The sequence below is a fragment of the Furipterus horrens genome, unplaced genomic scaffold, assembly GCF_987537825.1.
Source record: "Furipterus horrens unplaced genomic scaffold, mFurHor1.1.pri manual_scaffold_6, whole genome shotgun sequence".
In the NCBI taxonomy this organism is placed as follows: Eukaryota; Metazoa; Chordata; class Mammalia; order Chiroptera; family Furipteridae; genus Furipterus; species Furipterus horrens.
The window spans coordinates 49011249-49023613 of NW_028327176.1; positions in this window are offsets into that span (position 1 = coordinate 49011249).

Sequence of the window (12365 nt, forward strand, 5' to 3'; positions counted from 1 at the left end):
AACTGAGAGTGCCAGGCTCACCTCTCACACCTCCACCCCCAGCCCAGCTCCTGCCCCACTAGAGTGCTGCTTGGGAGGATTTGCTGCTGGCACCCAACAGCTGGGTTTCCCAAACAGTCCTGGGAGACTCTGGGTCTTCCATGGTGGTGGGGATTTGAGGCTCAACAATAGGGCTCCAGTAGTAGCAATCCAATGAGGAGAGAGACCGCCCAAAAGCGCTGTCCAGGGAAGTGAATCAGCCTACTCTCCAATTTGGAAATGGACAGTCTGTGCTTGGGGTGATGACTGATTCTTCTCTTAATCCCCATCATTGAAACAAAAGAAACATAAAGGCAATGGGAAATTAAACAAGATAAATGAATGAATCCATATACTAATAGGATGCATTTATGACAATATAGCGGTTTGTGGGGCCCTCACAACTTGCCCACCAAGTTCCCAGACCCCTTCCTACCTTAACCTGCATGGTGGCAAAATGGCCTCCACAAGAAGTAGCTCAATGGGCTCTGGTCTCTCCTTACCAGGATCACAACCCAGTTGTGATGGCCAAAGGGCCAGGAAAGATATGGATATAGCTGGCAAAGTCAAAGGAGATTTACTTTGGCAGAAGGCTGAAATTAACATGGAGAAGAAAATGGTGGGGGCGGGGGAAAATTAGCCAAAGAGATGGGACCTCCAGAGGCTGGATGTGCAGGGATACCAGCGGCAGTCTCAAAAGATCATGAAAACTCATCCAGGCCTCACCAGGCCTTTGAAGAGGGATCCCTTCTGCCAAGGGCCAGAGCTCACCTCAAACTGACCTCCAGTCACTTTTCCCCCTTATTTTAAAGAGTTTTATTTTATTTAATAGACATTTGTTTCAGTGCTGTTTGAACATATTTTGTGGTCTTTTGTTTTTGTTGTCTTGATGTGGACTATTTTTGTTCTTCTATTCTTGTCTTTATATCCTATTGTTTCTTTTTAATTTTCAGGCTTCTAGTTCTACCTTCTCTCTCTTATTCCCTCTTACCTTCACACCCTATGTATTAAGCTTTTTCTTAAATGCATTCTTATTGTTTAAAAATTTTAAACACAGAGTTATGTAAAGTAAAATGCACAAATCCCTCCACGTACATTTCCCCAGAGTTAAACACTCTTAACAGTTTAATGTGAAGGCCTTCAAAGCCTTTCTCTATGCTTATACTAACGAACACACCAAACATACACACGCATAAATTTAATTGTTTTTCAAAAATAGAATCATTTCATGTCTATTGTTCCATGCTGCTTTTAAACTTAAAAAACAAAATAAAATAAAATGTATAATAGTAAATATTATCATAAATAATTATATTTAGATATACCTTATTCCTTTTTAATGCCAATGCTGAATGTTATAAATCTTTTAAACGTTTGTCTGTCTGAAGGGTAAAAATCTTTGTCTCTTACACCTTGTTGTTTGATTTGTATTTATCATATTAGCAATGAGGTTGAACATTATTTTGTCATTTATCATTTGTATTGTTCTATCTTTCAGTTGCCTGTCATATCCTATGGCTATTTTTCTACTGAATATCTCTTTAAATTTATTTGTAATCACTCTTTCAATATTAAGCCATGTCTATTACATATAGAGAGACATTTTTTTTTTGCTCCAGGACTGTTTTTTGTTTTAAATTTTGTTTATGATGCCTTTTGTCAAACAACATTTAAATTTTCCACATCCAGAAACTTCCCAATCTTTTCTAATATGGCCTCTAAGTTTTATTTCATGCTCATACCAAGCGTATAAAAATACTCTTCTATACATGTTTTTGCTATTTTACAGTTCTAGGTTTGTTATATTTTTTCTACAACTGGAATTTACTTTTGAATATCTTATGAAATATATATTCTACTTTTTTCCCCACAGGTCTACCCATTTATTCAATAATCAAATTTTTGCCATTACTAGGAAATTCTACTTTTACCATATTCTAAGTTCCTTATATATTTAGGTTGCTTTTTTCATTTTTACTATTCCAATGATCCATTTGGGAATCCTTGCTCTAGCATTATGTTATTTTAATAAGTTTTGATAGTTAATAGAGCATTAGTCATAATTTTTAAAATTCTCTTGATTAGTTCATGTTATTCCAAACACATTTTAGAATTTGTCAAATTGTATCCCAATTCCTTAAAAAAACCCACACCTTACTGGCATTTTTTAAATCCATGGATACATTTCTAGACTCCCTAGTCTATTACATTTCTCTACTACTTATGATAAACTTCACTATTTATTCTATATTAAGCAGCATGATTCCCCCCAGCCATCCTTATTCTTTCCAAAAAGCTTCTTAACTGCTCTTGGTTCTTCACATTTTCATAAATATTTCATAATCAACTTCTCAAGAACCATCACAAAAATATTAATATTGTGTTTGTTTACATTATCAATGAATTTGGGAAGGTCTGCTATCTTACAATTTCTTAATTTTCAATATGTGAAAATGATTTATCTCTCCATTTAATTAAGTCTTTGCATAATATCTTTCAATCAAATATCAATTTCTTTATAAGGATTTTACTATTTGTTATATTTATACTTAAGTCTTTAATATTTTTGTTTTTGGAAAATGATAGAATTTTTAAAATTCTGTTTTGTTTTCTTTTTTTCTTTTACATTCCATTTTAAGGCCATGCCTTTTCCAGGAAGGCCCCCACCAAGAGCTGAGTACAGAGCGGATACTAGGCAACCAGTCATTTCTTCCCAGTGCAAGATTCTTCTCGTGTGCAATTTTTGCCTAGAACTCGTCACTGGGTTTACTGAAACTGTCAGGTGTGTCTTGCATGCTGCCTGCCCAGTCTTGCTTGTATCTTCCACACATGTCGCTCCCTTGTCCCCCTAACTCCATCTTAATGTCTGCCTCACAGAGAACCCACTGACATGGACACATCAATATATTTATAATACATATTGAGTCTTTTCATCCCAAAAAACAATTCCCCCCACTTATTTTATGTTTAATGCTCTTTAGGAAAATTTTATAGTTTTCTTCATCTTCATCTGGCACATTCTTGAGTTTATTACTAGATTTTTTAAAGGTTTTATTTTTCTTAAGTAAATTTAATCTTTTGTTCATACTTTTAAATATATTTTTTAAAGTTTAGGTCACAAGAATTTATAACTGTTATGTCTTTTCACTATCACTTATTTCTAAATTATTTTCCTTTTGGCATCCTCAAAACAAACAAAAGCAAATGACAATAACAAAAACCTACTTCCCTCAGATAAAGAGTAGATCAACAAATTGTTGTATGTTCAAACAATGCAACATTACTCAGTGATTTTTTTTTAAGAATACTGATACATGCAAAGCATGGAGTGTATAAATATACTGACACTATGTTGAGCAAAAGAAGCCAGACACAAAACAGTACATATTGAATTATTCCATGTAGATGATGTTCAAGACCAGGCAAAACTAATCCAGAGGGATAGAATTGAGAAAAATGGTTATCTCAAAAGAGACGGTGTCAAACCACCCTGTCCTTTCCCCACTGTCATGTGCATCATACCTTTCTGTAATAATTCGTTGAAGTGGCTGATATGCTAAGTCCTCAATAAATATTTGGATGAATGAATAAATGAATCAATGAGAGCAAGGATTGGAAGAAAAAAGGTATTCATAACATTCAGGTCATGGTGACCAATCCCACCCCCATATGAGGAGGTGCCCAGAAAACACAGGGAGCATACATGGGGATGGGCAGGGTGATCCACTATTTCTTACCTGGATAGATTGCTTCTCACATCATCTCTCATTGCTGTAGTTAGCACTTGTGCTTCAACTGCCTTTTGTGTTCATTCTAGCTCTTAATCCTCACACTGTGAGTAGAGCAAATTACATGCCCCCATTTCACAGGTGAGAAAATGCAAGCACAGAAAGGACTCGTAATTTGTTCAAGGTCACAAAACAAGCTAATAGCAGAGGTCAGGTAGAATCTGTTTCCCTGACTCCTGAGTGGATTCTCTAGAAGCCTGAAGGCCACCTCTGGTTTGGCCATAATGGGAACTGGTGTTTAAAATCCCATTGAAGTTCCTTTCATTCCCTATTTACCCTGTAACAGACACCTGCTGTAAAGCATTGATAAAGCCAGTTCTGCTCTGGGCCCCTGCTTGCTGCTGCCTGGGCAGGGGATCCTTGGAGCCTTCCCACTCATACCTTGACTTGGTAAAGGTCCCTGCAGGAGTCTTCACATGGCACTGTGCATGAATGTGTGGGACACACCGGTTGCCAAGCTGAACATGGCTCCAGATTATTCTAGGAAACAAATACATTGTTTTGCTCTGGATTGCAGGAATTGCTAATTAGGGATTTTTATTTTGGGCTGTGTTCCTTGGAGCTAGCAGACAGATGGAGCAGGGAACTTGCTCCAGGGGCATTGTGTTGCAGGGGGAACTATCCATTTCTGCCCCTGTTATGAGAACCTGCCAGAGCTCATGGCTACCTGACTCCTGCCCCCAGGGCTTGAGGTTGAGGCTCTTAGAAGGCTTCCTGGCTCCTAGTACTTTTCTCTTCTCTGGCAGTGGCCCTCAAAACATAATCAAAAGCCCCTAGCAGCCCTGGTCAGTGTGGCTCAGTTGGTTTGAGTATTGTCCAGTACACCAAAAGCCCCTAGTGGTCTCATCAGCTATATATTACCCTGACCCTAGCAGGATAATTGTCCTAGGAAGGATAGCAGAGGTCTTTCCTAACTGGAATTTAAGAACAAGAATCTATTTTTCACAGCAGGCTGACATAAAGTACACAGAATCCGCTAGTGGCCAGGTTTTCAGTCATCGGTGAGAGAAAAGAGAAAGAGCTGAGAGCATTTGGAAAACTCTTAGCCCTTGAGAGGGTACCAAACCCCGTGCAGGCTGGTTGTTTGACACTCCCTTGGTTCTGTGAGCAGATGAATTCCATTTCTTTCTTTCTCTTTCTTTCTTTCTTTGGTCTAAACTAATTCAGGTTGGGGTTCTGTCACTTGCAACCATAAGCCTAGCCAAATGGTTTCAGGGACACACAGGCTATAGCTCAACAGCCCCACTGTGGATCAACTGCCAGGGTATAGTGGAGTTATGTTTTCAGATCCCAGTACACTGACCAAGCCACTTCACAGACCTTAAAGGAAAACTATTGCAAGAAAAATGAGCACTGGGTGATGTGGCTCAGTGGATTAAGAGCCAGTCTGCAAACTGATAGGTCACTGGTTCAAGTCCTGATAGATGTTTCTCTCCCTCTCTTCCTCCCTCCCTTTCCCTCTCTCTAAAAAGTAAATAAATTTTTTTAAAAAAGACAGTAAGATGAGCTCAGATGAGAGAAAGCAGGAGGAAGCCAGGAAGAAGACAAATATGTCAGGTAGGTTTAGCAGGCTCGTCCCCACCCCACCCCCCAGTTCTGTTCTACAGCTATAGGCTTCTCAGTCTGCTCCCTCAGCCTCTTTTTCACCTCCTCAACTCATGAATTGAAAATCAATACTCTGAACACCATGACCTAAACAAATAAAAACATCTTTTAAGATTCAAGTCCATTATTGCTCAAAAAGGGAAAACCTGGCTTAGATAACAAAGTGGGGATGGGAGGCTCCTACCAAATGCCAGGTGGCTGTTGTTGTGGAGAAGTCATTGTGCCCATCCCCCTGCCTCTCACCCTCCTAGAATCCTTCCTAGTCACACCTTTTCTGTGATCATCTACCTCTCAGCTTAGTCCAATGTGCATTTTGTCCAAGGTGGAATGTAGACCAGAAAACAAGAGAAAGAATAACCTCCCTTTCTCCTGTGGGAAAACAACACAGAAGTTGTCTTGGAAGAATCTAAGAAGCTTTTCCTAAACAGTTCGCAGTCATGTTGTTCTCCTTTCCACCTCCCCAACGACCCAAACTAGAAGGAACAGAAGTAATGAGGGTAAGGAGTTTTCGAATCCATATTCCCACCCCCGTCCATGCCAGAACAACCTCATCTCCAGTGTCCACTGTGGGGATGAGGAGCATGAGCAAGCCTCTCTCTCAGGCGTCTCAGGGTGAAGCATTAGGCCCTTGGGTCACAGAAAAGGAAATACCAAGGCCCTGTGAAAAGATTCTTGTCTTTACTGATAATTTTTACAATGGGAACTAAAATATCACTAGAATGCCTCTTTCTGCTTACTGGTTGGCTCTCATGTGCATTATCTGACCCCCAAATTGGAACAATCTTATTAGAAGAAGGTTTGACAATATAGATTATAATTTTAAATGTGGTACCTTTGACTAGAAATTTCACTCTTGGGAATCTATCCCATGGTTATACTATAAGTTCAAATCCTGGCACCATCATTTACTAACCTTGTAAGGTTGGGCAAGTTTCTTCTTAACTTCCCCATCTGTGAAATAGAGATAATAATAGTACTCATCAGGTTATTGTGAGGAATAATTGGTGAGTATGTGTAAAGCTCTCAAGCCCAAAACAGAGTCTGGCAGACTCAAAAATAAGTGGAAACGTAGGTCCTTGGACTATCTTGTGTCTTAATCATCTAAGTACTGAGCCATTAAAATAGTGTAATCTCAGAAGGAGATTCTTCCTACTTTCTTAAGCATATATTTTATTAGCCATCATTGGAAAAATGGTGTGTGCCAGACCCAGTTGTAAGCACTGAGGCTGTGAACATGGCCTGCCCTCAAATAGTTCATAGATGAATACTGGAGAAATACACCCAGTCACATGCCAAACAGACTTTATTCCAACACCCTGACAAGAGTGGGTAGCAAGAAATGGAGCCACAGCTGAAGGAATACTTCAGGCCTTCTCTGTGCCAGCCAGAATAGGTACTACATTGCACATACACATTTCATCCCAAAGGGAGCAAAACCTTCACAGCTCTGTCTTCCAATCCGCCTGTGTAATAAATGATATAGAAACTTGCTTTCTTGCTTGAAGAATTCAAACAGTGTGTAAAATCAAAATAAAATAGAGAATTTAAAATCTTCAGGGGGGGGGAAGCTCTCAATACCTGATAAATAATAAGTGGTATATAAAAGTATACATAAAAGGCTATGCACAACCAGATTCTTTATTTTATTTTATTTTTCATTTTTTTTTATTGTCGTTCTATTATAGTTGTCCCATTTTTTTCCCACTGTTCTCCCCTGCCCTGCCCACCTCCCTGCTTTCCCAGTCAATCCCCACCATGCTGTCCATGTCTATGGGTCATTTGTATTAGTTCCTTGTATAGACCCTTCCCCTTCTTTTCCCCTTCTCCCTCTCCCCTCTCCTCTCTGGTCACTGTCAGTCTGTTCCTTGTTTCATGCCTCTGGGTCTATTTTGCTTATTTGTTTGCTTTGTTCATTGGTTTCCTGTATTAGGTGAAATCATATGGTATGTGTCTTTCGCCACCTGGCTTATTTCACTAAGCATAATACCCTCTAGTTCCATCCATGCCGTCGTGAAAGGTAGGAGTTCTTTCTTTCTTTCTGCTGCGTAGCATTCCATTGTGTAAATGTACCACGGTTTTTTGATCCACTCATCTACTGATGGGCACTTAGGCTGTTTCCAGCACTTGGCTATTGTAAGTAACACTGTTGTGAACATAGGGGTGCATAAGTTCTTCTGAATTGGTGTTTCAGGATCCTTCAGATATAATCCCAGCAGTGGACTCACTGGATCAAAAGGCAGTTCCATTATTAGTTTTTTGAGGAAATTCCATACTGTTTTCCACAGTGGCTGCACCAAGTCTGTACTCCCACCAACAGTGCACTAGAGTTCCCTTTTCTCCCCATCCTTGCCAATACTTATTGTTTGTTGATTTGTTAATGATGATCATTCTAACCAGTGTGAGGTAGTATCCCATTGTGAACCAGATTCTGTATAACAGAGAAAAACAGGAAATTATCAAGTTAAAAAATTATGTATATCTATATAATGCAATACTCTGGGGCAGTTGTTAACAATACTATATATTAGTATGTAACATGATTAGCGGAAAAGAAAAGCCTTTCAAGATATAATGTTAACTACAAGAGTATGTATAGTATGCTACCATTGGTATGAATAGTGATGATGATGATGATGATGCTACAATTGGATAGATGAATGTTGAATGAATGTGCAAGGACTATAGGAATTACCCTGAAAGTATTTAAATGTATATATCTCTGTACAGAATTGGTAAAGATATTTTCATTTTTTGCATTATAAATTTCAACATGTTTGCCTTTTACCAGTAAGCCTATATATATTATGTTTGTGGGCATTAAAAAAATAATAACAATCAGGACTCAAACCATAAACCAATGTCTGGCCATAGGCAGGGAAGAGGGAGAGGACAGGGAAGGACCCTGATATGGGTCCCTTTCCTCAGGGACAGATGATCAGACTCATTCAGCCTGAGTGGTCAGTGAAGTCTAGGGGTACGGCAGGGGCCTTGAGGAGGGTAGTCATGTGCTGCAGAGGTTGCAGTTGGAGGCACATTTCATCTCTGCTGCAGCCTCATCCTTGTTCTTTGTTCCTTTGACAGCTGGATCCTGCCTCTGTCCTTGCTCTTAAATAAATCCTTTAGGAAGAGGGGGGAAAAGGAGTGGAGGGGGAGGATGGGAGAGAAGAATTGACAGGAAAGGCGTGGGGGAGAGGAGAGGCAGAGAGGCAAAAGAGACTGAGAGATGCTGTTCCTGCATCTCCATGGCCCCAGGAAGAGGGATGTGGAACTGCTCCCCTGCTCTGTCAGGAGTCACCATGGAGACTGAGTGCTGGCCTCTTCATGATTAATACGCCCAGGCAGCTGTCTTCCTGAGTCTTTTAAAATACATACACTTTTATTTGAACACAATGATATTTAGAGCAGAAAGATCAAGGTGGGGTGGGGGAGGGGCAGTAGCATTACCAGAAGGATGACAGGGTCTAGACTTACTCCTCTTGCTCTCCCTCTTCTCCCTCCCTGGCTCCAGAGCTTCCAGTGCAGCACCACATCCAAAGGGTCCTCTGAGCACCTGGCACAGGGCTGTGCTCAATGAACATTTGATGAATGAATTTGTTCCTTCATTCACTCATTGTCTGTTCAGTGTTTGTCTAGAAAGTCAACTCTCCTTCCCCCACCTTTTGTTGTGGAAATTGGAAATTTCCTCCCACTCCCCACCAGGGCCACACACACACCACCACTAACAGCAGCAACAACATTCACACTGGCTTCCAAGGACCTTGTATGCACTCCTTCTCAGTACGTACATGTCTCATATGACCCATAGTGTTGCTGTCCATGGCAGCCATTTCAGGGAATTGGATGGACACCAGCCAGATCAAGTATGCACATCATACCCTGCCTGAAAAGGTAGCGGAAGATCATCCATATAGTCATTCTAGAGTAAATCCTTTTGTAAAATGAATAATTATTTCCTAAATTATCGTGTGGAGTAGGCTAGCTTGGGCTTGACTCTCCCTCCCACCAATGAATAGAAGTGTGGCCATGAGCAAGTTATTTAACTTTTTGAGTCTGTTTCTTTATCTATGAAATGGGTCTACAATTGCTTTCTCCATAGAGCTATTGTGATGATTAAATGATATGTTTGTAAAGTGCTCAATGTATGTAATTTCCCTTTTTACCATTGTATGAATTTGTTTTTATATCTGAAGTGTGAATAAAGTGGAGCTCATAGGTTTAAGCTCCTATCTCTTCCATTCCCTCCCAGTGACCTTTCTTCTACCTGGGCCCAGAATCTCTTTTTAAGCTGTTAAAATTGGGGGTGGGGGTGGGGGTGGTAGGAGGGGCTGTTCTGGGAAGGACTACAGAATGTTCATTCCCCCTTTATATTTTCTCTTCCTCCTCAACAAACCAAATGCAGATGCAACTTCCCTCTATAGGTAACCATCTGTGTATGAGACTGTGTGATTGTGTGTCCACTGAAAGAGAGTGGCGCAGCTTTGGGAGGGGGTGTGTGCCAGCCCACATCTAGAGCACAAGCTGTGTTCCCCTTCTCCTCTCTGACTCACTCCTCCCTCCCCAGCTCTGCCCCTAGTCCTGGCCTCTAACAAAAGAAAGTCAAGGGGAGTTGGACCCTTGTCTTAACACAGACCTAACTCAAGGGCTTTTGGCAGAGTAGCAATGGCCTGGGAATTTGCCAGATGAGTAGGGGAATTATTCATGACTAAGATGGAGGAGGAATGCTGTGGCAGAGGGAAGGACAACAGAAGGGACAGGGAACCTGGGGCTGGCCAATCTGGCCCGATGGGGAAACCTGGGGAGCCCTGGACACCTGCCTAGCCAAACCCCTCTGCTCCCCCTCGCTCCCAGGCAGCAAAATGCCAGAATGGATTTGAGACATGTGTGCCCTGCATGTCTAGTGTGGGCTCACCTGGTCTTGGCAATGCATTTGAATTAGAATCAAGCTCAAGTATGAAATAAGAGTTGAAAAGAAATAGTGTTCTGTGTGTCTAACCCTTACAGACATGTGCTGGGTTTCTATGTTTTCTAACACAAACATATGTGTTGCTAACATAAAACTATATCTGTGGCATTCGTCAGAATATGCTGTATGTGCATGACTCTAAGAAACCTTTGTATGATTCCCAGATACCGGGAGCTGAACATAAGTGTGTCTGCATGTGTTTTGCAAGTGATCATGTGATGACTATTCCAAGAACACACTTATAGGGTCCTTATGGGTTAGGAATGGGCAACAAGGAATGGAGATGTGTCTCAGGGTCCTGGCAGAATGAAAAGCAAAATCTACCTTCTATTCCATAGCAGACACTGGAGGAGTGAACATCGAGAAGCTAAATGAACGAATGTTTGCATATGGATATTGGGTGAAAGGCTTGAGAATCTGGTGAGGTTTGGGTATTCTTGGCACCCTCTCTTGAAAAGGAGAGTATTGGTCAGCAAGGGAGGCTGGGAGATACACTGCCAGTCATGCTGTAGCCCATCACCCTGAATGGCTTTGTTCCCATTCCTAGGAAAGTAGAGAAGGAGGAAACCCCGGGCCTGCTTTCCCCACCTTCCAGCACAGAAAGTCCAAAGAATTGATGCTCTTCATTAATAAAAATATGCTATCCCATGTGTTTATTTAATCCCCTAAATTGGTTCCAGAAAGGAGTTAAGTGAACTACAAAATAAAATTTAATTTAAAAAAAAAAAAAGATGAGAAAGTAAGAGAGGGAAAACCACAGCAGGATAAGATCAGGAGAGTAGGCACACTTCTTTGAGGACATGCAGCTAAGATTCACAGCCTCTTTAAGGTTTGTTTTTTTAAGTTTTTCAGAAGGAACCCTATTATTCCCTGATTCCAGGGAGACATGACCTGTGGATCTGTGTGTTGCTGGAAACAATATCCCTTTATTTATATGGAGGCAGAAAAAAGTTCTTAAGAATTCTCTCACACCTTGTAGGTGAAGGAAGAGCGAGCAGGAATTGGCCTTAATTCTCTGGAGGACAATTTGACAGTGGTCCTTCAAAGTTTTACATAGCATTTGACCCCAATTTATACTCATTGCAATTTATCCCACAGATATATTCACATGTATATAGTCAAGAATGTTGAGTACAACAGTGTGGGTAAAAGCTAAAGGTTGGAAACTTCCTATATGATCATGGATAGTGGATAAATTGACCTCCTTCACAAAGGAGTGTTATACAGTCTTAGAAAAGAATGACTGAGCTCTTTGTGTTTGGACATGAAACAATATCTCAACTATTATAAATGGGAAAAATTATATTGTAGGGCAGTGTGTGTTCTTACATATGCAATTTTTTTTTCCTGAAAGAATACACAAGAAGCTTAGATGTGGCTACCTCAAGAGATAGGTGGATAGGATAAAGAGAGACTTTTATTTCTCAGTTGAGAATATATCCTTCAGTACTAATTGACTTTTTCTCTCACCGTTGGCAAATAGTATAATCTTTTATAACTTAAAGTGTTATTTTTCCTGGAATAAACTTTTAAAAAACTATTTAGAAAATTAAAAACACGTGTGAGCAAATGACGAGTAATTGCAATAATCTCACTGGTAGACACGTACACATACCTCTATTTAACAGGTGAGAAAACTGATGTTCAGGGAGATTAAATGGCAGCTAGTAAGTGGCACAGTGGATTTGATCCCAAACCGTGTAACCTGATACCCCTCGGCCTCCAGGTGGAAAGTGAACTTACTGGACGTCGGTCCGCAAGCGGTACTGCGCCCCAGCCAGGGGTACTCAAAGCCCCTGCGCATACGGGGCACCACGCTCAGGGAGCGCGCGCGCACGCAGCGGCGCGGGCCCCGCGGAGGCAGCGACGACGACGTCACAGCCCGAGCTTTCCTTTTCGGGAGTCCCCGGCACACATCCTGTGTCCATGTTTGGGCATTTACGTCACAGCGGCAGGGCTGGGGCCTCCCGAAATGGCAGTGGCCCCGGGAG